Raw genomic sequence first — 24,154 nt, forward strand, 5'->3', positions numbered from 1 at the left:
TAATATTTTGTGTAATATGCACCCCTATCAATATTTTCCCCATGTTTGTCTTTTCTCTGTTCATCGATGTGGGATGATTGTGTCCATTGTCATGAAGGGATGGATCAAAAATGGATCAATGTTAGTGTGCATGTTTGTACTTTAAAGCATATAAGAGTGACTGCATTACATATTGTAATCCAAACACAGAATTACTTTATACTTTCTATGACATATGGATACAGGGACTAACTGCAGTAGAAGCAGATGAGGCAGGTTAAGACCAAACTGCATCATACAACAGCTCCTGAGACATGTTGAACATCTGAAACTGATGATATGTACCGGTGTTAAGAGAAGCTGAATGGGTTTCTCCATTAAAAGCCCACTGAGCTGGATGTGCTGTCAGTCTCTTCACTGAGGAAAAGAAAAGGAGGCAGTGCTGCTCCCAGAGGCCGCAGTCTGAACCGCTACACTGGCGCCGAGCTCATAAACCATGTTTCCGTCACAAAGTACACTAGCCTTCAATTATTTGTAGAGACCAAACGGGATGGCAGCTGACAGATTCCTCTTAACATCATTCATCAGAACTCTCTCCACTGTGCGCAATCTCAGACTCCAAACTATTTTTCATAATTAATGCCAGCGCGGTGACTTGTTCAGCGTGGAGGAAATGGAAACGGAGTCACCGCTGTCACCACGTCATCCTTTACTCAGACACACAATAACAGATTTGTTTTTCTCCCTGTTTACATGTTGCTTTGCAAGCACTTTCAGGCAAACTCGTTGGTTAGATTAATTGGAGTTCACTTCGTTTGACAAACTACAGAGAGAAATGAGATATCTGCATCAGCACACACACACACACACACTCACACACTCATGCTGAGCACAGACAGAAAGAGAGCTGGATCAGTCACCGTTGGGTCCAGATTAGAGTGGCCTTCAATCCCCAGTACTGCCTGAAGAGCCCTGTATACTGATAAGACTCTCTCACACACACATACAGAACCCACTCAGGCAAACATGTACTCATGCACTACCAAATAAATCAGGACGTCCTAATAAAACATCCATTAGAACAGACACAGAGTCTTCATGGCACTTAGCTGCGGTCAGTGCACAAAAAGCACAAGTGTTTCATTTACTAAATAACACCACTGTACCTCAACACTCACCACAAATGTCCAATCGAAAAGATGATACTGCAGTATAATACACATTAAGTCTGATTCATTTCAGTATGTTTAAAGCAGCGGAACTCATGTCGTTTGCAGCAGCTGATAGTGCTGTACATACATAACACATTAATAAAGACAGCTCAGGTCTTCATGGATTCACAGGTTTAAGGGGAGGTTTTAACCTGTTTATAGTCATACAGTTACAGTCATATAGACAAAAATACACTGAACGAGCAACAAGTATATACATATATCCATCAAAGCTGTAAGCATAGGCTAATAATATTAATTTAGGTGTGTCTCAGGTAAACTGTACCAGTGTTGCCAGATTGGGCTGGTTTCCGCCCAACTGGGCTACTTTTGAATAAGTTGGGCTGTCAAACAAGCCGTCATTTTATGGTCAAAAACACAGATACAGAATTTGGTAAACTTCGTTGTGTCCACTCATATTATTGACTCATTTCATTTGAGAAATATTTCACTGACACGACTTGTATTCAATCGCTGCAGGGATAAGAGAGGACCTTGACGTCATCATCATTGGCATTCAAATGGGAATTTGTGTATTTGGTTGTCTGACTGCACTCTTTGTGGGTTGCGATAGCCTATTTGGTTATTTGACGCAGATATGAAATTTTGTATGCGTCTGATGTGTTTTCTATTGCGCATGTAATGGTTTTACACAGGTTTCTCCCCAAGGTTATGATTTTATTGAATTGGATGTATTTTAAGTTGTGATTGGACTTGAAACTGTCAGTCTGATCTGGCAACACTGGCCCTGTGGATGATGAAATCCTCCCAGAATCCATTCGGTGTGTCACTTTGTTGAGTTGGAGCTGCACTGCACTCTGGTGCTCAGCACATTTCAGTTTTGGACAAGCTGTTATTTTTCTTTAAAGCTTGAATCTGCAACATTTTAGCCTGAGGCAGAAAATACATTTTTCTCTCCCACCACCATGCTGACACATGTCAGTCATCTCGGTTGGGTTATGTGTATCCTGAGGCTGTAAGTAATGCTGATGTTTGTAAATGGTGATATCTTATATTGCATTTTGTTACACTACACTAACAGCATGTTGTGTTACATTTTGGTACGATCCAGTATATGTAGGGCTCATTCATTTTCTTTGTTATCTGTATTTATTTTGGAAATAAAAAACTAGGGAATATACATAATAAAACCACAATTTGCAGCTAAAAAAAAAAATCAGTTTAACCGTCTCCTTTTGTTGGTTTGTTTTTGTCACTTTTAATTACTTGGAAGCAGCCTGTTTCCTGACCTAAATCATTACCCACATCTTTAATTTGTTCAGCAATTTAAATAGGTCTGGTGTTGTGCTAATTGATGACTGCTTTCCTCAGGTGAAGAAGCAATCAGACCAATCAGAGCTTCAATAAGAATGGAGACGCCTTCCTACATAGCTACATAGCCTTTAAAAAACCTTTAAGCATTTAAAAATAGCAACACATAAATGGCACAAAAATGTCAACAAGCGTGGATGATGTCTTCGCAGATGCACAGGTTCTTGTATGTGTAAAGGTCATAGATTTTCATTTGCGTTTTGATTGGTTACCAATCTCAGAGGACAGACAGTAAAAGTAAGAAGAGTACTGAAATGTTTTGGTGTAGTTTCTATCTGCATGTATTTGTTAACCTAAATGAACTGAAGCCAACGCTGAGCTCCGTGCACCTTTAGCAACACGAGACAAGGATCAGAGTGAGCTGGCCCTACCACACTGAGAGTGCAAGGGATGCTGGGGAAGAGCATGGATGTATAATAAGACCACGATTTGCGGTATTGCAACGGAAAATCCCCCCGCGGCCCAAAAAGCATTTCCCCCATAGACCACCATTGTAAAAGAGACATCTGTAAAACTGTTGACAGGACACCTCGAACTGCAAACAAGGTGGATTAATGTTTGATCCACGGGGGTTTTATATTTGTAAAACTTCCCTCGAGCTGAGAAAAGGGATTTAAACATCTGCAACGTCATCACAATGTAAAGTCTATGGTCCGAGTGGGATCTCGCCGGCGGGGGAAAGCTTGAGAAACACTACTGTACATATTCAGTGGGCCGCATACAACGGAAGTAAACGCAGAAGCTAGAAAATGTTTTTGCCATATGCTCCAGGCGAGCAGTTCTCAACGGACTGAATAGGCGCCACCTTGGAGTCCGTTATTAATTTCTTATGATACATGCTTGGGGAAGAGTGGAGCGACTGCTTAAAGCAGGCAGAGCTTGCCGGGTTCAAGGATCCTTTTCTTGTAGTTGGTCATCAAGGCATTCAGTTTATGCTGTGACCTGTTTGCAGCCTTTAGGCTTAGTGGAAACCAAGATCTCCCACCAAATTGTACTACCTGTGCTGTGGCATAAGTCAGATTACAGAAAGAAAAACTACTGCAGCTTCCATGTCAACTGAAAATGACGTTGGCTTGGCAGACTCATGGTTAGGGCAAAACAAAGTGTCCCTCTCTTTGTTATGATATACTGTAAACTGTATGCTATAAAAACTCCATCACACACCTTAACGTTAGATTATGTCATGGTATGATACAATGCACTACACTAGACTATGTTGATGTTAGAAGTTTGTACACCTGCAATTATATTTGGTGGGTTTTATCAGCTTGTTGGCACTCCATTGTTTCCATTTCCGTTGTTGCTTTCCTTTGTCCTGTAAGTTATTTGGTTTGTAGGATAAATACCCTTCATGCTGTAAAACTGCAGGTTTCCCATATGCTTTCTTTGGCAAATGAGAGTAATGAGAATATCTCATGAGCGACCTCCCTCCTCTCTCTCTCTGATGGAGTGTTCCCTCTGGAGTCTCAGCCATCAGTCTTCAGGAGCAGCTGAAGGACCTCGACTGCCCTGGAGGATTTTTACGAGATTGATTCTGCGGATCTTAAATTGCTCCAGCCAGCAGCCGGCCAGTGTCAGTCTCTCCTCCCCCAAAACACACTACAAACACAATCCATGCTTGTAACATAATTTCACATGAAGGATTATTAAATTAACTTTTAATATTTAAATCCCCATCAAACCCACTGGATACTAAAAAAAAATGCATTGTAGTGAAACTAAAAGGAAGACTAGTTTTACTGCTGACATTTTGGAGATTTTGAAAAGGGTTTCACCAAAGAACGGTGTCCCAAACCTGTAACTGACAAGAAATCTCCAAAATATCACATTTTCAGAAATGAATGTACTTATGCCTATGTAGCTCTGAAAACATGCAGCTGAACTTGACACTATACTTCCTGTTAACTCAGGAGCAGCAAGAGTCTAAAGGTTACAGAAGTGAGCTTGTGACAAAGCCTTGCAAAGTCAGACTCCATCATGACGGTCATGTTTTAGGGTTGGGCATCGTTTAGATTTTAGCGATCTGATTCTGACAATTGATTTTGGTTCCTGTTCATATTTTATACACTTGTGCTGATGAATGGGCAATGTAGATTAAATCATAGTACAAATTATGCTACCAGAAATCAATAAGCAGAATTAAAAAAAGCATATTCTTATTGAATCCTTGTTGTAGTTCAGAACTGGTTCTCAATATCCAACCCTTGTTTGCAATACATGGTTTAAGTCTAATGCTAGGTTCATACTACAAGCGACAAAAAGAACAAAACCGCCAGCGCGCCCAGCTACATTGTCGGCGAGTTGCTGTTGCTTAAACGCTTGTTGACGTAGTTATGTACGTACTGGGAACTAGCTAACAGCATTTCGTTAGATAGAACGGAACAGGGTGAAAGAAAAACATATGATTGATTGACGCCTCACAGCCTCATTGGAGTGCTGAAGAAAAGTTGATGGATCCGTCCTTTCCACGCTTCCTATTCATTGTCTATGTAAGCAGCCATGCAATGCATTAGGGTTGTGTAGCGTTGCGTTTCTAGAGTCGGACCATCACGTTGGCCGCTCCTCATTTGCATAAAGTTGAGGTCTAAACTATTTTATGCAAAATCAGGGGCGTCTAGTTCGACTCGTCGTTTCTGGAAATTCCCGAAAAACGAACAGTTGTCAATCTAAAATGACGACAGATTAAGCAACTGTATTGCTTATTTCTCGTTTTCAGAAACACCTTTCGGTGAACTATTATTTGTGATATACGAGTTTCCAAACGAGCCGCCATGTTGGTTCTGGTTTGAAAGCTGTAAGCAGCAGCTCACGACGGAAAGCGTTCATCTAATCAGGTGCTTTGTGTCTAGTGGCAGCCCATCAAGCATCCAATGCTGGGAAGCGAGACGATCCCTCACATCCAAAAACATCCATGTGGACACGTACCATGAGACCAGACAACTTTATTTGTAGTACGTCACAGCCGCCAAGCAGCAGAGTTTCAGGCGTCAGTTTGTGGCTTTTTGTCACCGTTTTCCATTGAAAAGGACTTGCAGCCTGTTGCTGTGTCGCTCGTAGTGTGAACACAGTTTAAGAAACGTCCATTGAGAATAAATTGTGCAAACCAGGTACCAGATTAGTGAACGCTAGGGAGTGTTTAGATGATGATACTGACTCTGACCTCTTATTGGTGAAAGAAACAATTATATATATGAATATAAAATGGAAATGATTCAGCAACTGTATGACCTGTTTCTCACATCAGTGTTATTTAGAAAATAATTCTGTCAACAGTTTAAAGAACTAAAACTGGAAGCGAAGACCAAAGACAGCTCAGCACTCGATGTGTATGTCACATGAGTTGTAGTAAGTGTTCACTGTCAGCCATCGACTGTACTTTCATCCACGGCCTTGTCAGAGCACAATGACAGAAGGGAAAATTGTGGGCTGCCTTTGCAAGGTTAATTTCACCTGAGTCCCCGAAAATGTGGAAGACTGACATCTTCCCACCATCAACGTCAGTCCAAGCCCTGAACCCAGGACTGTTTTTTTTAAACTTCCTGTTTAACTCTTTTCTATTCCTGACAGCTTCAGGTGTTGGTCTGAGCAGCAGCAGCAGCAGCAGCAGCAGCAGCAGCAGCAGCAGCAGCAGCAGCAGCAGCAGCAGCAGCAGCAGCAGCAGCTCAGACCCAGAGCCAATCGACCCAGGAATTAATTCATGCAAAATTTCACCACACATTATTTTGGAAAACCACCATTTTGTCATCTAAACTCCACGGCTCTACGGCTGCCGTTGTAGGCGGAGAGAAAACAAGTCGCACATCCAAACGGGATTCATGGTCACAGCTGAAATGTAATTTGTCTAATCCTGTTATCTGGCGTTCCAAAGGCTTTCCTCTATCTGTTTCCTCTCTCTATCGTCTCCGTTGCGGCCCAGCGTGGGCGTCTGATTGTGTGTTTGCATGTGTGTGTGTGCATGTTTGTTTGTTTGCATGCGTGGGTGTGCGAAGTAAACACAATTTACGGGTTCGGTTTAGAAATTGTGGGATTTTTTTTTAATTAAGTTTATTCACCGTAAAAGTAGAATCATGAGGAAAATGTCAAAACAAAAAGACCCAAATCTGTTAAAGCTGCACAGGAAAACTTCACACGGTGGCAGCTCAAAATTCAATTAAAGGAAGTGTTTGGATCATTTGATTTTAGTTAATGTTGTAAGGTGACAACAACAGCAGTTTGTACACTGTAACTGTAAACTGTAAAAGTACAGTTATTATGTGTATTTCACTGGAAACATATGACAAGCTGGAAAACACCAGGTGACCTATACTCCACTGTAAAGGAATATGCGCTGTCCTTGGTGCTGAAGTGATGTTACTGGAAGTTTTTTCCTGTCCTACTGTGTGTACATGTAGTTTTATCCATGTTGTTAAACCCAATAAATGGATTAAACTGTGAGGCCGGGTGTATTGAGCTTTATGGCAGGTTACTGTTTGGACTATTGCTTTGGTTTGGCGACAGACATACAGTTTATGTGTTGTTCTTGCTGCTGAAACGCTGGTGAAACACTTCCATACGCACTGTTCCCTCTTCCTACACACATTTGAAAATCAACCAAAGTGCCAAAGTGTGGTAGTGAGGGATTGGGGATTCATGGGGTGAAGAATAGCAATAGAAGGTCCATTGGGCTTTCTTATACTATCGAGAGTGACATGTAGAGATGACCACTTGGGTCAGATTATCTAAAAATCTTCAGGGTAAAATCATCTGGTTTATTACTGTTGTCATGATTATTATTATTGTTTATCATATATTATTATTAGTAATAGTTATATACAGTATATATCAATGTTATTATTCAGAATGTATTTATTTTCCTTAATTTATTATGTATGTATTTATTTATTTATTTATTTATTTATTTTCATATTTTTGAAGAGTGTTTTTCTTGTGACTTTTGTTTATATATTTATATGAAAAAAGGAGCGTGACAATACTATGTTTTGCTATCTTGGAAAAATAATGCTTCACAATAAAAACATTTAAAACAGGAGAGAAAGAGCATTTCGAGTTTTTAGCTGCATTGCTGACAACCATTTATATCATTGATACCCTTCCTATATGCACTGTACTTATATGAGTGTTTGTGTTGTGTTACTTCACTAGTAAGTAATAGGACATATGTATGCATATTTTGCAATCTGTCCATTATTTATTTCATTTAATTTAATTTCAAAATTATTTCAAACATGTAGAATACAAAAATAATAAAATAAAAAATAAGGAAAAAGAGAATGATCATACAAACAAGTGGACAGACAGAAACAAGTAGTATTTACATACAATGAAAAGCATAAGAAAAATAAATTGTCCACACTTGATGCCTTGATTTACATATTCAAAAGTTAAATAGGTTAGTTAAGTTAAGTTAAAAATTATTACCTATTAAATTAAATGCCGTATATTGTGTAGCTTTTGGTTAAGAGGCTCTCCTGTTGATCGACCCATGCCCATAATGGAAAATGGAACGAATAAGTGATTAGGGAATGAATGATCTGAATATCAGCTGTTCACTGATCAATAAAAACGAAGGACAAGAAGGAGCCACTGAATGCAGAAAAATTAGAGCATTCATGAACTCAATATGTGCACAAATACCGGCACTTAATGGCACAAAGAAGACAAAAAGGCTCAGACTGGCTGCTACTCTGCATTGTAATACAAGCAACCCTTTCTTCATTGTAGCATGTGACATCATCTGTTAAAAGTGTAGTTTTATTTCATTTTTGCACTTTGTTATACACTATGAATTTAAAAAGAAAATGTTATTTGGTAATGCTTTATATTGGTCCATGTAATAAGCATTAGTTGATAGGTAATAAGGCCCTTATAAGAACTTTTTAACATTATTATGTGTTAATAAGACTATATAAGTGTTGATAATAGCATCATTATAACACATCTATAAGCACTTATAAGAAACGTGTTAGCAGTTTATAGACTGCTTAAGAATGTTAATAAAAGCCTTATTGCTATAAGGACTTATAAGGGCCTTATTACCTATTAATGTTTATTATAAAGACCTTAATATAAAGCGTTTTTTATTCAATGAGTGTGAAACAAGCAAACAAAGTTAAATGGAAAAGATGAATCAACCAAGGAACTAACTTTCCACAGCACTGGAATTTACTACAGAATAACAAACAGTCTTTCAGTATTTTACGACTACATGTTTGTGATGTAAGAATGCTCCTAACGAAACGTAAATTAACTTCCTGGATGCAAACACTTACATGTGACCTTGAAAGCCTTCTTCATGTACTGAGACACCTACAGGAGCTCAACCAACCGTTATCCCATCTTCCCTCTTAAGCTGTCGCAGCAGTTACGGCCCAGTAAGCAGAGATTGATGGCACCGAACATTTTAGTTCAATTACTTGATTTTGCTCGAGGTCATTTGGGGCGAAGAATGCAATGGACGTGAAGAACCACTCCCCAGAATGATCCTCTTGGCCCTATAAAAGCACATGATCAATACAGGCGGTAAAAACGCCTTCGTCCCCGTGAAGATGAAGGGAGATAGGACGACAGAGAGTTGGAACACAGTTTCAGTCTTTTTCTCCGTCCAATCTGGACCATGTTCTGATGCCGTATACGCTGCTGGCAGATTTATAACTGGTGTACATTATGCAGCTCTCCAGGCCACTGTACCCCAGCCTGCCAGCTCCTGATTCAGCCTTTCTACACACTCGCTGTGACTAAAGATGTGGTGAATACCTTCACTCACATGGCAAGCAAAAGATTCATTACTCACAGTTCATCTGGAATTTTATACACATGCCAAATTCAACTTCCTCCCTTTCAATCAAAGCCAATCAGCAGACATCCAGACCAGTGGGATGGCTATGGGCGACTTCTAACCTCTATGGCTGTACTGCACTTTTACCACTGCTACGACTACTCAACCACGACTACTACTGCTGCTGCTCATACTCCTACTACTACTGTGACTAATACTGCAAACTTCTATGATCCAAACTACTACTACTAGACCTTTTCAGATCTTTTTTTTCAGACTTTTTTTGTCCGACATTTTTCAGATCTTTTTTTTCAGACTTTTTTTCTCCGACATTTTTCAGATTTTTTTTTTCAGACTTTTTTTCTCCGACATCTTTCAGATCTTCTTTTTCAGATCTTTTTTTTACTAGACTTTTAGGCTTAAAATTGGACTTTGTCCTGCAATTTAAAAACGGAAATTTTGTAATAATTAAAAGCGTATCTAAAAAAAAAACAAGATATTTTCTGTTGTGTAATGGTGTACCTACAGTAAAAAACAATACACTTTCTATTATTTAATGGTGTATCTATAGTAAAAAAAAGCAAGCCATTTCCTATTATTTAATGGTATATCTATAGTTAAAAAAACAAAAAACAAGCAATTTGCTATTATTTAAGAGTGTATCAACAGTAAAAAAAACAATAACGAACATTTTCTATTATTTAATAATGCTCCTATAGTGCAAATACAAAACACTTTCTGTTATTTAATGGTATACCATAATGAGTAATATACTGTATACTCTATAACTACTGCTGCCACTGTTCAAAGTTTAGAGATGCTTTGTGGATAATGTTCATAATTTTTTCATTCCTTCGAATAACTAAAGGCAGCCGGAGTTTTCTTTTTGACACGCCATATTACCGCAAACTCAGTTTCTGTTGCCATTTCTTTTTTCTCATATATCTCTATCTCATATATTAACCTTGCTTTAACAGTTTGATTACTATTAGAGTACATCGTTTGTCTCTGTATCAACTGTTCTCTTATCTTGAAGTGTATTATTTCAATAAAGTTATAATTTGACCCTGTGTGTTGAAGAAATTGTTTTAATCGTATTTGTTAATAGAAAACAAATGTGTAGAAATTGATGGAAAGTAGCACAGGGCGGCTATAACTACCTGTATGACAGCAGCTAGTAGCAGCTGAATGAAAGGCTGTTGGTAACAGAATGGGGTCACCCGACGCATAATTATTTCACATTTTCTCAAAATCCATCAGCTCATATCACATCAGTGACAAAGCTACCGGTGTCTTGGGGAGCTTTCTGGTGAGTCCATTAAAAACCACAACGGGCACCAAGCCTGCAGCAGGGAGCTCATAATCTATTGCATGATGGATATTTTGCTCAAACATGGTTCACTTAATAACAGTCATGATTAGATCTGATGAGGAGCCTGTCACAACAACTGACAGAAACTCTGACTGTGAAAGTCACTGAGTAAAACCTTCCTGTAATGCAACAAAGCTGTTGGAGTGCCCTTAGGCCAGGCATTGTATGCTACTAACTGCTGTAGATGGAGCCATCAGTAGCAGATTGTGAGCTCTCAGGTTTGAATGTGAAACAAACACATTTAGACATTAAGCAGATGTGGAGACAGCAGCCTGCAGCAACGCTCAGCAAACAGCGGAGGTAAAGCTGCACTAGCGGTCGTCCACAGCTGCTGACTGTTTGTTTTGTTTAAACAGGGCCCTTTATATATATTTGATATTGACTGATTTTTTTTTTACCATGCCATAAAATGATATTAGGAGTATTTTGTGCTGATTTGGGTTTAAACTGTTCTGAACATCCTGTACATCCCCGTCCTTTAAATGCTTACTGAATGGGGTTATTAAAAAAATAAAAATCCAGAAGCATGACTGTTGTGAAGAACGCAAAGAACGGAAAGAAGAGGAGATGTGAGAAGGACACTGCATATCTATGACAGTATCGCTTTCAGCTACACAAAACCTTGCTGAAGGCTTTTATGCAGCCCAAAATGGTTGCAACAGTGGAGACAATTAATTAATAACATAATACAATGATGTCTGAGGTCAAACCCACGGAGACATGAAAGTGAATACGGTTTGTGTTATTGATCATCATTTTTCATACTCTTTGTTCTTAACACTTCTCTTATCATTTTTTGATTGGAAGACTTAATCAATCATAAAACTAGCCTCACAGTTGTACACCTCGCCGAACCAGTCAAGTTGCAATTTACATCCACGTCTGTCCAAAATCTCATCACTTCATCATCTTAACCTGTTAGACATTTGTGTGAAATTGTCATAATTAGCATTTGAATTCTTGAGTTATGGCCAAAAAACGTGTTTTGTAAGGTCACAGTGGTCTTGACCTATGACCACCAAAATCGAATTAGTCGCCGGCGCGGAGGCAGAGAAAGGAAACAACCTGGACCGGTTTGGGTCAGTCACAGAATGAACATGCCGACAAACAAACATACAACCACGACCACAACCACAACCACGATCACAGCTTGTTAAAGCTTGTCTTTGCTGACCTCAAGTGGGTTAAGTTCTCAGCTTGGTGTAGTGATGTACATGTGTACTCTAAAGGCCTTTTCACACCGTGACAATACAGAAAACCAAAACGAACATATGGAATATTCGCTGATGATTTTTTGCGTTCAAACCTTTCACACCAACACAAAAATTCTCTCTCCGTGAATTCCACTGAAAATTAATTAAAATCGATTCATCGTTGTTTTTACTAAAATAAACCCACACTCCTTAACTAAATGGTTTTGTTGCCTAAACCTAAAAAAGTTTTAGTTACTTTCATTTTTAATACTTTCATTTTTACAATGTAATAGACCCATATCTATGAGGCTTATAACGACTAATAAAGCACATTTAGTGAGCTGATACAGTCGAATCGGGCGACTCTGCACACTGGAGAGAGGTGCGATATTCCAAGTGTGCAGTAAAAAAGCTACAATGTGGTCGCATTTCCTATGGGTGGCGCGTGTGTAAATGCTGAGCTACATTGCACCGGTTTTCATCATTCATGACTTGACTGAACAGAGTCTCAATGTGTTCATATCATATGTGATACATGGCCTTTAATTCAATGGTTAGTTTGTAATGGTCAGCTTACAATACCTCCGGGGCTCCGGCAATTTCTGAGACAGTGAGCTCATATGCTTCCATTGCTGGTAATCAAAATAATAATATAAAAGCGTAATTGATATTGTTTATAGTCAGGTTTTATAGTATACCTTTTACAGCGACTACATGTCATTTCTGAAACGAATAATGTCCATAGCAAAACATCAGCTAAAGGCACGCGATGGCGCTCGTGTGACTGTGACTTAAGGCACTAGGAAATGAATGATTCTCTATACGTTACCTTGACAGCGAAGTATGTTTACCCCTCTTTTGTAAGTTACTCGCCATCACAAGTAAGTTCAACTGCTATACTTTCCCAAATGTTGTTTTTATGTTTGTTGTCTTTATAATCTTTACTATGTGTGTCAAAGAGGACACTATTTTGTGAGACCAAATGGATCAGTCGATCAATATCCGTATTGTTGTGTGACGTATGAACAAAATGATGACATTGACAGAAATCTTTTGATCACATGAGCAAAAGTAATTATTTTATTGGTTGGATTGTTTTTATCGACATCCAAAATTCACAGAAATCTAAACAAAAACTTGCAGCATTGTGAAATTCAAACGTTTCGGATTTACTGATAGGCTCATAGAGATAGATGGGTTTGAATTTTTTTATTTAATTATTGCCGTTTGGTCTGAAAAGACCTTAAGACATCACTGTCGGGTGCGGTTACAGGTGCAACAGAGCGCATTTCTGAGAAAAGACATAGGACAGTGAAACAGATTTCCGCCTGGTATGAAGTTACTCTTTAAGATTCTTCAAAAACAATCTGAACCAACAGCCTCTGGCTTTGAGGGGACAATTTTAACCATTGACTCGCTCACACTTCAAACTGGAATGCTTGGATTAATTTTCTAGTTAATTTATGTCCACATTCACAGTGAATAACTTCTGCAGGAGAAGGGACCTGACGTTAAACATGCACACAGCTCTGCGTCTGCTTGCTTTACGAGGTTTGCAGAGGTTTTTTCATTATAGCTGCTCAGCTCCTCCTCTGCTGTCCTGCGATATGCCAGCTTCCCTTTCACACTTGGCAGCAGAGCAGCATTGAACGCACACCCAGTACAGGGCAGCGGGCAGCCGGGGAAGCTGTAATTACTGTACCTCCATTCTGCTGGTCAGCACGGCAGTCTCATAAAAGGAAATGAAATGGTCCAGCTTCTATCTTTGAGGGAGTAATGTACCACGGATATTACATTAGCATACATTCACATGGACATTTCATCTGTGACAGTTAATAAAATGAGGGAGCACAGTCACAGATGGCAGGGCGAGGAGGATGAATGAAGGCAGGCGCCTTGCTCAGGAGCAGAAAAGCAGCAGTAAAAGTTAGGATGTAATGAGTTGTCAGCTTTCTCTAAGGACCTGTAGATATCCTTGTTTTGCCATGAGGGATTAAACCATCAGCCTTAGAATTAGCCATTTGCCTGTGGACTGATGCGTGAGAACATTTTCACAGCTCATTTAAATACATATTACTGATGGTCGTTAACTTTTGAGCATTATACAAAATATATGACACTAACGACATGTTATCAATAGATAGTCATGTCTATAGACGACATGTTATCAATAGATAGTCATGTCTATAGACGACATGTTATCAATAGATAGTCATGTCTATAGACGACATGTTATCAATAGATAGTCGGACAATGGCGGAGGATTTGGTGTCGAAGCGAAAAGCAAACGTGCCTATTTGGCTATATTTCAGATTTAATCCCAATACTATGAGAGAACCATAACTTTAATGAGGTAATCGCTGCGAGTAGGACGGAGCGGTCACAGCTGGAGTGCACGGTGCAGCGGTGCCAGGTAAACCCCTTTCGCCCCTACAGCAAAAGCTCTAACGGAGAGGCCAGACACACAGACACCCAACGGTAAAAATCAATGTTACACATACTGACCGTCATATTTTCTTGTAAAACGTCCGGTGTAATCGGTAACACCGATGTTGTCACAAGTTTATTAACCGGTGGGAAATATTCCTCACCATCACATCCCTGATTGAGATCCGATCGCTCGGACCACATTCGGACGTGGTCTGGGCCGCAAATGGCCACATTCTTTTAGCAGTGTGTACGTGAATGTGTCCTGGGCCACATTGATGAACCGCCTACTCAACTGATGTCCTCTGCATAAGCAGAAGTAGGCCTATGTACACATTCGGCTTTGTCCACGACCTCTAAAATTTTCGAAAAGTCCATAGAGATATTACGAGTGCATCAAACATCTTGGGCGATTTGGTTTACTTGGAACATGCCAAAGAATAGACCATAGAATATAATAATAATAATAATAATAATAATAATAATAATAATAATAATATAATAATAATAATATAATAATAATAACTTTATGTATATAGCACCTTTCAAAACAATGGAATGGAAGTGCATTGCTGCTTAAACATCGACGCATTTGGTCTTTGCAGGATGCATGTGTGTGTCACTATATCCTGACAGTAGTGCATGAGACAGGTAAAGTTTGTGACCCGGCAGCCATGTTATGATCAGTTGTAGAAACACCAAGCACCGCCCACCAGGAGCAAACTTTCTCATTTTACAGCTAAACAGTACACTACAAGATGTTTCTGAAAACATTTGAGGAGAGAAATAGGCATTACAGTAACACAATATCGATTAATATTTGATCAGCACTGCCTAGTTTAACCGTTTGGTTGGAGTTCATTGACAGCTGCCTCCGTTGAATGAACAGCCAATAGGAATACTCTCTCTCTCTCTGAAATGACCTCTGATTGGCCAAAGTAGATTTTTGAAAGCCTGAAAACAGAGCCATGAGGAGGTGCAGAAGTCTAGTTTTCTCTCAGAACACTTGAATTACAATATGCTGAAAGGTTATTATGGAATTTTTGCCCAATGATACCAAAAACTCTCTACCTACTGCAGGTTTAAAGCTCTCCACTTTTGATGGGATCACCCAAGAGATATGCTAATGCCAGGTCTGAACTGGGCCTTACTGTACTTCCACTTTTACATTTCCAATCCTATCCTTAACTGTAAATATAAAACATTGCCACCTTGAACAGTGACAGTCTGTCAACAGAGTCTGTAAAGCCGTCACACCACCAGACAGGTCTTTATCAACTTTCGAGCTTTTCCCACAACTGTCGAAACGGATAAATTAGAAATAAACCTGCCTGAACACCACATGCTTTGCTGTCAGCCTGAATGAGTAGGTGTGAATTTGAGAGCGCTGCTCGTGTTCAAGGCCATCTCAACACATTGCTGTGCAAAAAAACACTGAACCTGTGACCTTCAGCTGACAGGATGGTAACTGAATCCACTGTGTCATCCTGCTAACAGCTGGGCAGACACGCAGGAGGAGAAACACTTCCAGGACAAACACTGACTCTCCTCTCAGCTCTCTGCATTAGTTAGTTAGGTTAGTTAATTAGGTTATTGTTCTCATATTTGTAACTGTAATGACCCACTGTTATCAAAAAAGAAAATACACACCAGTAAAGCTCAGGAGGTAATTTAAAGAATCTCACAGAGGTTTTGAAGACACGCCCATAATCAAAATCTTTTCTATTATGCAGTGAGTAAACTATTAACCTGTTGCACCAGTAGGCTTGTCGCGGTAGTCAGTGTTACAGGTGTTACACGGTGGTCGGGCACAGACCGATTACACTACGTACCCACCGCCCCCATCGTCGTTTTGCTTTTTTTTAAAGAAATAAAACCCATTTGGTTAATTTTGGCGTAACAGCTGCATTTTATCAATAGTCGGAAGACGGATGCTGCAAACTGAACATGAATGCATCTGCTCCATACGGAGTCTCAGCTCAGAGTAGCAGGTGTCATTATTTGGTAGACCCCTGCAGCCCCGCAGTGAAGCCGGACCGGAGAGGCCAGACACACAACCGTCCCGACGGTAAAGATCAAAATAAGCACCCTACACATATTGACCGTCATCTTATACGCTTTCAAAAGCGGTGCTGCTAAAAATATCCCCGAACGCAATTTGGCCCGCCACTGCAAAAAACAGGTCGTCTAGTTTGATGACTGCGAGAAATGCAATGAGAGGAAGAGGGAGTGAGACGGCGTCTGGATGAGAGATGTGACCAGATTATTATAGTTTATAAAAATGCAGCAGTGATGATACTGATGTTTCATACACCAGACGTACTGTATATAACACAGACCTGCCGATGAGCATTCAACCCGCACTGGACCCGTTCATTTGAGTCAGCTGTCACTCTGTTTGTCAATGTTAGTAGAAACTTCACCCTGCAGTGTATTTAGGCTACTTCACTGAAACACCTGAGAACTGTACAGTATCATTACGCTTCATGATCAAAGACAGTTTTTGTATAACGTCTACACTTCTGTCCTCTCTCTCTCTCTCTCTCTTTCTGTCTCTCTGTCTCCTCAATGTTGTCGTGCGCAATAGAGTCTGCCTCACAAGGAATAATGGACTAATGAATATGATGATAAATAGTTAAAAAAACAATCCTCTTTCCCGCCACAAATAGCCTACTCATGTACTACACATCCTGCCTGTACTGTATCCCAGGAAGAAAGGGGAAAACACTAACAGTAAGTAGAAACGTCTGTAGCAAATATCAGATCAAATTCAAGGTTTATGAACGTTAGACTGTAATGGTCCTCAAACCTAAATTATGCATTGATTAGTTTAATGTTAGAAGATACATCAATATTGTTTATAGATGATTTCTGTCCATCCTAACTCATTAATCACTATATTAGCATTGGAAAGGCACTATTGCCGATTATGGTCTTAAACAGGACTCGATTTGCTCAGGACTCGATCTTGATTAGGTCTCGACTGCCTTAGGACTTGTTCTTGACTCAGACCCAACTGGACCTAGTCTTGGACTTGACTTGGACTCAATTAAGTTGGACTTGACTACAGCCCTGACCTGGTATGTCACCATCCTTTGACCCATCAAAGATGGCAACTGGAAAACGAGCAGTTATTGTTTTCACATCTTTGTTTGGGTCAAAGGATGGAGACACGACTTGGGAAAGGGTTAAATCTCTAACATAATGTGAGCCGGAGGGAATAGACAAGAGATAACATACTCAGCTCCTCATACACCTATTTCATCTTGACAAAATCAGTACCTTTATACGCACAGCAGCAATGGGATTCATCATCTTATATTCAGATTAAAGGTTTACATGGTTTGAAGTAATGTGATATCTCTAATATTTTGTTTTACATGGACTCATTTAAAAATCTGTTTGTATGTGCTTCACCATGAGGTGACCTCTCAGACATACCTAATGAGGCATGTGTAGGGCATTCAATGAAAACTTATCACATGAAAGTGCTGTTTATTTTTTTAAATGAAAATATATTCTGTCTTATAATAACTGAAGTTAAAGTAATAGTGACGGTTGAATGAGAAGGATTGTGGGTGTGAAAACTGTTAAGAGGGGCTGAGTGAAGTGAATGAATACCATCATATAACGTTATGAAGAAACTTATAGTTTTCACTTGAAAGTCTTGACATCAGCAGAATTACAATACATTTCAGCTGTGTGACATGTTTTATTCATACTGAATATATATATGTTTTAGCACATATTTCTTCCATGTTCACCTCAGGTCACAGGAATATTATCTGTCCTGTGACCTCCGACCTTTTTCCCTCCTTACTATTCATTCCATGTGCATGATGGTGATGTAGTACTGAACTGTGAACTGTATTGCAGATCGCTCCCGGTAACATAATCTAAAAAACTGCTAATTGCACGTGTACATGTTGGATTGAAACCTCAAGCAATGCTTGATGCATAAGAAGGCTGCTACATGAACAGGTCTATATTTCAAAAAATTATGAATAGAACAAAGTTAGGGAGCTGATGGGTAGTTACGACAAAGGGTGGATGTTATAGGACAAACATGAGGATGTCATTGCATGAACAGTGAGAGGAAAGGGTTTTCACTGGGATATGGACAGGTTTAGGCTAAATACAGGAGGTATTTTGAAGCTGAAATAGGTGTTCAAAGTAAAGGGTGTGAAGGTTATGGGGGGGTAGAAAGGAGCAGAAGTGGATCTTTATCTCAAATGTCCCTTAAGCAATTCCAAACTCAAGTTTTTTACTATGAGGGAAGATTTTATTTCTTTAAAAAGGTGCTAAATACGAGATTGGGAGCATTTTTATTGCCTCTCAACGGCTCTCAACATGGCGACGGCGAACCGCAGCTCACGGCTAACGGTGCTAACAGCGCTAAACATTGCAAACAATGGCGAAAGAGCTGACAGAGCTTAGAGTGTTAACTTGAGGGGGAACCGGAGGGAGGGTGCTACGCAACCGTCGGTCAGGACGGCGTTATCAGCTGTAACCGCCGTATGACAGCAGTGCAGAGCAGCGGCCATGAGCTAGCCAGTGGGGCACGCTCACATGCACGAACATGCACAAAAAGTACACGATGCTGGCCCGGTGATGTCAATAAAGCAAGGAGAAGCTCAGATTACAACACACACAGAGGGAGAGTGACTTCATTCTCTGCTCAGGTAGACATTACTTCACTATATCTTTACATAACAAATAGTTGTTTGATGCTGTATTAATGCTCTGGATACCGAATTTAGCACCTTTAAAAAGGACAAAAAGTGTTGACACTTCCAAATTGCATTCTTGCACATAATCTTATTATCAAATCTCTATTACAGGAAATCAAAGTTAAGTCGTTTCACAAAAATTCCATGTGACTTGATTTGGATGAAATGTCACTCTGGCTTCAAATACCAAAACACAAAGAGTGTGTATATACTATGTGTTTACGTTTGTCATAATGCTCATGTGTGTTTTTGTAAGAATTCAGGATTGTATTTGTCTGTGTGCATGTCTCAAGGTGCCTATCTAACTGTGTGTGAGTATGTAAATGTCAAATAGTATTGTGTCATTTTAAGGGTGTGCACGCTTATGTTTGTCAGTCTGATTAAGTCAGGGAGTTTCTCCATAAGTGTGCATGTCTGTATGTGTGTGTTTTTGATGAGTCACCACAGATACAGCAGCCAGCAGCAGTAGAGCAACGTTAGCAGATAACAGCATTTCTGTTCCAGAGGCCTCCGGCTCTGCCAACAAGCCTTCCTCTCACTGGCCTCATCCTCACCCAGCCCTGCCTGCCTGGCTGGCTGCGCTTCCGAACTGCATTCACATCAACTCGCCACACATCACCTCGCACAACGACACAGTAAGAGTCACAAGCTGTTGTATCGTCTATGCTCTTGCCAAAGCCACCAGACTCCATTGAAAAAACTGTAATTTGTCCTTACAGAAGACAGGGTTTGCCGGTTTATCGTTGCCTCAGTCGGTTAGTTTGTTTGTGTTATTGTGTGACTTTGGTGAATCTGAACTACAGTAACTAATTCACACACTAAACTAATCGAACCAGCAACTCCCGTGTTCTACAAGGTAAAATAACAGTTTTTTTTCAATGGGGTCCGGTGGCTTTGGAGAGAGCATAGATGGATACAATACAATACTTCAGTTCCCCGTTAGAAAGGCCTGTCTGAGGGCAAGGGAAAGCGCTGAAAATATTCTAAGTATAGCGCACACTTGAACTGCTATTGATTTTTTTTAGGTGGACCTTTCTTTTAGGTGGCTAAAATATGTTTTGCTGCTGGCCCCGTCCACAGCTGTACATTGCTTTGGTTCCGTGCGGTAACTCCTGTCTGTTTCCCCAAACAGTACAGTAGGTAAAACACTGACTATGAATAAGTACCTCATACAACCCCACTTCAACACCAAAACTAACCCTTTAATATCCAGTATTTTTTAAAGCTGCATCAAGAGCCACACATACCAACATATTATTTTGGTATCATCCACATCAAGCAATCTGCCAGGCTACACTAAAGTTAAATTGTTATGTGCATCTGAGCAGGAAGTGGGAGACTTTTTGTATGTGCTGGGTGGTTTCCTCATTCTTTGTTTAACACATCCATGAGTAAAAGTGGCTAGTAAAAAATCTTTCTCTCTCAGACACTTCTGCCAGAAACCAGCCGTCAGCTGGAGATTCAAATCTATATAGCTAGTTGGTCATGACCTTAAGACGAGCTGGAGTGACTGACTGACTGACTGAAGCTGGGAGCAGACCCTGGAGTTAAGTTTCCTGTCCTGATAATGCTGCAGTGCAGTTTGGACACATCTTGTCTCACTTTTAAAGTGTAACTACAGTACACTCTACTTGCGACTGTATGGCAAGAAATACCGATACGGCAGCCAGAAAAACCTTGAGGGCTTTTCAATAATTCACACACACCACTCCTGAAACACGGAAACACTTTCCCTGGGTGGCTCCCCACCCACCCCAACCTCAAACCAACAAACACACACACATATACAGTACATCACTGCCACATCTTAAAAACACTCTTCTATGCATGTTGTCCCAGAAAGTACATTGAGTGGATTGTCAGCAGGAGGAAGCGAGACATGACTTTAAAACCAAAGGTAGGCTGAGTACAGTAGTCCGCCTCCAGAAAGCAAGACACACTAAATCTATTCCTACAGTAACAGTGTCTCTACTTTAATTTTAAAAAAATGGCTCATTTAAATTCCGCATAACCCAGAGCAGATTTGAGTCTGAGCCCGCCAACCTTCAGATGTTCCTGCCAATCTTGTGTAGACATGATGCAAGATAGTGGGGTCACACTTAAAAGCAAAATCCACCCACACGCTCTTCATTCTGAGGTTCTTTAATGTATTTTTTAGTTGCCCAACCATGACTCAGAAACTTCAAAATGTTGGAGGAACATGAAGACTATAAAACTTTTAAAATACAGACGGTTATATGAGGCCAGTGTCTGCATAAAGACAGAGATTAGGATTGCAGAATCACGGTGGCAACTTTTCCAGTACTTAAATGTGCTAAATTCAATATCCAGAGCATTTATATAGCATCAAACAACTATATGATTGTGTTGGAAAAATACAAACATGCTGCACATTCCTAAGGTCATGACCTGTGAAACTCATTGCCCTTAAGGCCTATTTCTTTTTCGGTGTTGCATACCTAGTCAACGAATTTGTAGCGCCTATTTGAGGACAAGAAACCCTAAATGGACAGAAGTGTCAGTCAGACAATGTGAGATATACGACTGTGAGCATGAACGCAAGGGTATAAATGTCGAGAAACGGAGAGACTCAGGGCTCTCAGCCCTGAACATTTATGTTGATGGTTGTTTGCCCACTTGCAAGTGTTTATTAAACCTTTAAAAGACTCTCTCTTGATTTTCCTTCTTACAGAAATTGCCTCCACAATGATATGTAAAGATATAGCGGAGTAATGTCTACCTGAGCAGAGAAGTCGCTCTTCCCTCTATGTATGTTGTAATCAATTGTGGAAGCGTAGCACCCATCCTCCGGTTCCCCCCAGGTTAACACTGTTAGCTCTGTCAGCACTTTTGCCGTTGTTTGCACTGTTTAGCACTGATAGCACCTTTAATAACGTACAACATCTGCAGGCTGGTAAGGACGTATGTGACCAACATATACATCACCGTTTTTGGATGAAATCACAACAGCAGACAGTCAGTTTGTCCAACAAGGTCAAATAATCACAGTCTTTCTTTAAAGGTCCAATATGTAGGATCCGGTGGCATCTAACAGTAAGGTTGCAGATTGCAACCAACTGAAGCTTCTCCCATGTGCCAAGCGTGTACGAGAACTACGGTGGCAAATGCAAAAACGTGAAAATGCAAATGGTGTTCCGCATTGGCTGGAGCCAGTGTTTAGTTTGTCAATTCTGGGCTATAGAAACATGGCGGACTCTGTGAAGATATGTAGATATAAACGGCTCATTCTAAGGTAACAAAAACACAACAATTCTTATTTTCAGGTGATTATACACTAAAGAAAACATACTCCATTTCTGCCAATAAATCCCCCTGAATGCAACACACTGGTCCTTTAAGGGAAGCAAAAACGTAAAAATCATGCACCATGAGGATTTGTCAGGGTTAATAAGGCAGCTTGGGTTAACTGTTTCTTAAATTAACCGGGGTCAATCAAATATTTAGTTTCCCAGCCAGAGAGGCTGTTACAGAACAACTTTGCACTGGCAGACTAAATGTTGCTAGCAGCTGGTTGTAATTTCCCGTCAGTGTTTTGAACTGTTGGCACAGCACACCATTATACAACCTGTGTATTAAATACATTTTGTCTGTTGCTGCTGTGTTAGCTGTGACGGGCCCTGACTGCAGACTCCTCTGGGAAATCAGCCCACTTCCTGTTGTATCACAGCCACTGGAGGTGGAGGAATTACGAAGTGTGTGTGCATGTGTGTGTGAGTTTGTGTGTGTGTGTGTTTGGGGCGAGGTGGAGACAGGAGGATATAGAGAGGCTGCTCTACAGTTATTTAGTCAAGCTGTATTTTCCTGTAGCTTCCTCTGTGAGAAATGGGTCAGAGCAGCACAGCACCTGCTGATGGCTGATGATGTGGAAGATCAATACTCTTCACATGCTGTACGTTAGCTGCCATGTGCACAGAGCGAAGGAACATTCTACTTTGCAGTGAACGTTTTGTTTATATGTTTATTATGAACATAATATTTGAGATCGAGACAAGCAGATGCAGTGACACCCTCACATACAGCTTCAAATGCACAGATCATTGCAGGCAATCAGGGAGTTTTTTTTTTGCTCTTTTTGCCTTTATTGATAGTGCAGATGAAGACAGGAAAGGGGGGAGAGAGAGAGAGGGGATGACATGCACGTCTTAATTAATAAAATTGCTCATTTACAACAAAAATAAAACTCAAGATTAGAGATTTTTTTCTTTCATCTATTGCAGGATGTCCACTGTATCTATAAAAATAGCATACTGCTAACAATATAAGTACCCAATATACAGTATTTGTACAATTCAAACAGTAGCAGCTGGGTTACATGTTGACATATCGTTATTGTAAAGTGGGACTGGAGATTTGTCTTTGTTTTTTAAATGATATAAATGTATGAACTGTAGAGTTTTATAACTGAGTGAAATGACCGTTAAATGTTGTTCCTCTTTTTTATAGTTAACATCATATACTGTATAAGCAATCCAGAGGTATTCAATGTAAAATATAGGAAATTACTTTCAACTAGGGCTGCAACTAACGGATTATCTTCATTGTTAAGATCGATTAATCGATTAGTTTGATCTATGAAATGTCAGAAAATGGCGAAAAATGTCGATCAGTGTTTCCCAAAGCCCAAGATGACGTCCTCAAATGTCTTGTTGTCTTGTATTCAGTCTGAGTCATGGAGGAGTAAAGAAAGCAGAAAATATTCACTTTTAAGAAGCTGGAATTGGTGAAGAAAAAAATTACTCAAACTGATAATCGATTATCAAAATAGTTGGTGATTAATTTAATAGTTGAATCGGTTAATCGTTGCAGCTCTACTTTCAACAGGAGTGGCCTCAGTGGGAATTGAACCAGCAGTGGGAGTTAAGTGGTCAACTCAGGACCTTCACCTGTGCCCTCTTTCGGTCCAAAATGCCTCATGATTGAACATCATTTAAATACAGGTGAACCAAGTGGGTATTCAAACCTTATATCCATGGCAGTCACCGCCTTACTTTGCTCTTCATCTTCTTCAATTAGAAATAATGCAATCTCTTTAAAAACCAAATGCCAGCAGCAGCAGCAGCAGCAGCAGCAGGCCACCCAGACCAGACTGAACCAGTGTGAAAGAAGATCACAGC

General features: G+C 40.0%; 1 protein-coding gene across 1 annotated transcript in view; it reads right to left on the minus strand.

Moving 5' to 3' along the window:
* fam163a (family with sequence similarity 163 member A) overlaps positions 1 to 24,154 on the minus strand; it is a 34,395-nt gene that overhangs the window by 9,086 nt on the left and 1,155 nt on the right. The window lies entirely within an intron of this gene.

Source organism: Sebastes umbrosus, chromosome 5 (assembly GCF_015220745.1).
Source record: "Sebastes umbrosus isolate fSebUmb1 chromosome 5, fSebUmb1.pri, whole genome shotgun sequence".
NCBI lineage: Eukaryota > Metazoa > Chordata > Actinopteri > Perciformes > Sebastidae > Sebastes > Sebastes umbrosus.